The sequence below is a fragment of the Chelonoidis abingdonii genome, chromosome 6 (genome assembly GCF_003597395.2).
Source record: "Chelonoidis abingdonii isolate Lonesome George chromosome 6, CheloAbing_2.0, whole genome shotgun sequence".
In the NCBI taxonomy this organism is placed as follows: domain Eukaryota; kingdom Metazoa; phylum Chordata; order Testudines; family Testudinidae; genus Chelonoidis; species Chelonoidis abingdonii.
In genome coordinates, this window is record NC_133774.1 from 94,084,735 (window position 1) to 94,089,188 (window position 4,454).

Below are 4,454 nucleotides of genomic sequence, written 5' to 3' on the forward strand. Positions count from 1 at the left end.
GCTCCAACTGAAGGCCGGCGCCCGGCTTTTATATTTCCGGGTCGCCGCCTGACCCTTTGAGGGGCGGGGCTTCTGCCCGGAAGTTCTGCCCTGGGGGAAGATGGACGGGGCTCAACCCTCCCTGTGGAGGAGGGGAGCCACACCGCCTCGCTACAGTAATTAAATCACAGTGTTTTAACATCATGTGGTGCAAAGAGCTGCAGGAGACACATTAAAGAGCCTCTTGCAGGTCATGAACCTCAGTCTGAGTATCACTGATCTAAATGATTATTTGTTCTTCTATTTTGGAAAATATAAAGAAGAGTTTTAGAATCAAAGTGTGATGCTTCCCACGAGTACTCAAGATTGGGAAGTCCTCGCTACTGCCTGCCCTTAGGGTGAGGAAGCCTCATCTATGCTTACCAGGGATCAGCTCCCCAACTCCACCAACCACAGGCAACAGAAGCACTCCCCTCCAGGCCTAAGTGGGTCTAGATTTCTGTTTATAGGTTAGTGATAGAGACACTCCAACCCTTTTGTCCTCCAGTGTTCAGCCCCTGATTCACTGGACACTCACTGAATTCACAGATTCACTTCTCTTAAAGGAACAGTACACATCAGATTACCACTTTCACCTCAGGATTACCATTCTGCTTAACACAAGCACTTAGATACATTCATAGTGAAAATAAATACAGGATTATTTATCAAATTATAGCAATTCTAGAAGTAGTACTGGAAGTATTGGAAACAAATTGTTAAATGTAAAATAAAAACATAACACACCTTCTAGAACCTATCAGAGGACTAGCCGTGTTAGTCTGGATCTGTAAAAGCAGCAAAGAATCCTGTGGCACCTTATAGACTAACAGACGTTTTGGAGCATGAGCTTTTGTGGGTGAATACCCACTTCCGACGAAGTGGGTATTCACCCACGAAAGCTCATGCACCAAAACGTCTGTTAGTCTATAAGGTGCCACAGGATTCTTTGCTGCTGTTCCAGAACCTAAACTCAATTAACAACATACCACGTTGTCTAATTAAGTTTAATTCACTCAAAGTCTTTTCAATGTTTTCCAGTCAGGTTTGCTGTGAGCTTCTTTTCGTAAGACAAAATACACTGACAGTTCATCTTCTTGGGGAAGGATCCCAGGTGCATCTCAGTACCCCCAGTTATTTCCCCCCAAATTCATTGTCTTTACTCATAAACAGGACACTCCCCTACTGGTTTTGTTTTTCCTGCAGATCTTCTCTCATGTGAATTCACAATCTTTTCATGAGCATCAGGCTCAATAATGCAAATAGACTTACACACAGTACACAATAACCAGCCAGAGAAATATGCATCTACCCCACGGCTGAACAAAATCTATTTACAACCTTCTGGTGACCAGTCTTAACTCACATACCTTAAGAACATAGTTTTCAGTATAGATACATAACTCCTTAAATATCATCCACAGATACATCTCACAATGATTAGGATGACAAGTGTGTTACTGGCTGTTGGTAAAGATCTCACACCTTTTGTGGACATCAGACCCAGAGGGTCTCTGTAAACCCCTATGCATCTTTTATGCCCTGGTCACATACAGTTTAACCTGCAAAACAATTTGACAGCAGTATAAATCAACCTGCAAAACAATTTGACAGCAGTATAAATCAACTAGAGAGACTGACATGCATTTAAACTCTGTCAATATTAATAATGACATTGCTGCTTTAAAGATGTTCAATCAACAAAGCAGGGTCTAGGTTGTAGGAGCCTTAGCTCCCTTTTTAACTCACTTGTTACCCATTTCAGCTTCAAAAGTCAAATTGCCTATTACACCCAAGATCTTAATTATGTTAAAATTCCAAAATGCTAATCCAGACAGAATTGATTGACCTTTGCCTATATGTGTGCTATGTAGATATGAAAAGGAATGTCTGCTTTGTTTCATATACTTCTGTTACGTTCTTTCTCCTATTACATCCCCTTTTCTGTCACGTTGTATAATTTCAACTCATTTTACTCACCTCGCAAATACTAAATCTGTATAAATTACATTTCCCACTTACACCTAGTCAGGAATTATTTGTTCCTGGCATATAATTTGCATCACTGAAGTCAATGGAGTTACACCAGGATGAAGGTGGCTCATTGTGCATATCTTTGGAAAGAAGTCTTCTTTAGTCCAAAAGCAGATATAGCCCAGAACTAGCTTAAATGCTTCCAATACACAATGAACTCTTTTTAGGCCATGAATTTTAATGATTTTTAATTTGGAAGTTAACTGTAAAAATCATAACCAACGTCAGGACATTTGCTGTTAGGATTCCATTTTATACATGAATACACCACTTACTTTGACTACATTTTCAGTTCCTGTTTGTCCTTGCCTGTAAATTAACTGTGACAGACTTCAGGGAATAGGACCAGGAAGGCAAAGGGAGGACTATTCTGCTGACTCTTGCTAGCACAGGTTGGCTGCTATGTTAGGAATGTGTCATTAGCAGTGGTTCAATATTATAAAAGAGTTTCCGGGTTCCTATCCATAACAGGAGAGGAAGGAGATCTTGCAGGGAAAACCCCTAGAAACGTTCAGTTCCTGATGCTTATGTATGACTATTTTAAAATTGAGAATGAAGGCAAACCCAAGAAAATGGGTAAGTTTTGCATATTAGCTCATGTGTGCTCTAGAGAGTGGACTCTACCTATTCACATTAAACTGTCTGGTTTTTGGGGGAGTCCTGTTTCCTTTATTTATCTACCAGGCACAAATAGCAATATTTAAAAGTTTTAACCACTTTTAATTTTCTCTAGGGGAAGAATCTGTCTAATTTAAAGTCTTTAGAACAATGGTCCCCAAACTTTTCAGGGTCATGCCCCCCCTACTCCTATCCACTCCCCCCAGAGCTGGGTCTCGAAGCAGAGCCGGGATTCCGGGGGGGGGGGGGGCGAATGCAGATAGAGATAAGGGGGCTGAGGCTGGGGCCACAGCTGGGTGGAGGTCCGGGGCCAGGAGCAGAGTTGGGGCCGGGAGCAGGGCCATGCCAGAGGTCGAGGCTGGGCTTGTGGGCTGGGACTGGGACTGAGACTGGGGCCAGGGCCAGGTGTGGAGCCACAACCAGGCCCAGAGCCAGGCATGGGGCTGGAAACCAGCACCACAGTTGAGAGTGGGCCTGGAGCAGAGCTGGGAGTGGATCGGGGTGCTGTGGCAATCCTTCCTTGCCCCCTGTGGGGGATGGCCTGGGCCCTGCCACCCTCCCATCCCCCCGAACAATCCTTGCAGTTTGGAGACCTGTGCTTTAGAACAAGATGAATAGAACAATAGAGATTCCTCTACTGGAAGAAATTATCAGCTCATGATTTTGCATTTGGAACATGTTTTTGTTTCTGATCTCTTGCTACAGCATTTTTTTAGTTTTTCCAGTGTTGTATTCTCTAGGGAAGCAGTTATGCCATCTTGTGAGCAAAGAACATATAGCAGGAAATCCCTCCATGTTTCAAGTCTGTATAACATTGTAACTAAGCCTGGTGACAGGTTTCAGAGTGGTAGCCGTGTTAGTCTGTATCAGCAAAAAGAACAAGGAATACTTGTGGCACCTTAGAGACTAAGAAATTTATTTGACCATACACTTTCGTGGGTTAAAACCCACTTCATCGGATGCATGCAGTGGAAGATAGAGTAGGAAAATATATATACACAAAGAACATGAAAAAATGGGTGTTGCCATACCAACTGTAACAAGGGTAATTAATTAAGGTGAGCTATTAGGTGAGCTATTATCAGCAGAAGAAAAAAAACTTTTGTAGTGATCATCAGGATGGCCCATTTCCAACCCTTGACAAGAAGGTGTGAGTTTTAGCCCAGGAAAGCTTATGCTCAAATAAATTTCTTAGTCTCTAAGGTGCCACAGGTACTCCTTGTTCTTTTTATTGTACTAGGATTGCTTCTTTTTCAGCTAAACAGCACCACTCCTCCTCCTGACTTGTCTACCTTTGGACTCTATATTCTGTTTACAGCTAAATTGACTCTTCTCAGCCATGCGTATGGAATTGTTTTTACAATCAATTAACTTTAGGTCTCTGCTCTGCCTTATTATGCCTCCAATTCTTGTTTTCCTGATTCCTAACGACACTTTTTCTCTCTCCCTGCTCTTCACTGTGCCTGCATCTATCTCAATTTTCAGCTCTGCCCCACATCTGTCTCACAATCTTCTCTAACTTAGGGTGTTGTACAGTATCCCATTACATTTATATCTGAGTGCCTTCCATGGGACCTCCCACAAAAGATTAATTACCTAGGGTTTTATACAGTAAAATAAATACATAAAAATAATCAGATGCATCCTTTTAGGGTTCTCTGCCAATTATCTTCATTTTGTGACCCACATCCTCCCTTTCCCCTATTCCCACTCTACTATTTGTTGCTATCATTTTATATCTTGTCTACAATTTAATCTCTTTTACTGCAAAGGGATCCTCAAAG

General features: G+C 42.1%; 1 long non-coding RNA gene across 2 annotated transcripts in view; it reads left to right on the top strand.

Moving 5' to 3' along the window:
• The window catches only part of LOC116823460 (uncharacterized), a 13,890-nt gene extending 9,883 nt beyond the window's left edge, over positions 1 to 4,007 (top strand). For both annotated transcript variants that reach the window (XR_012656136.1, XR_004373422.2), the window contains exon 3: positions 3,928 to 4,007. This is a non-coding gene — a long non-coding RNA (uncharacterized LOC116823460). The remainder of the gene's footprint in view (positions 1 to 3,927) is intronic.
• The last annotated feature ends 447 nt before the right edge of the window (positions 4,008 to 4,454 follow it).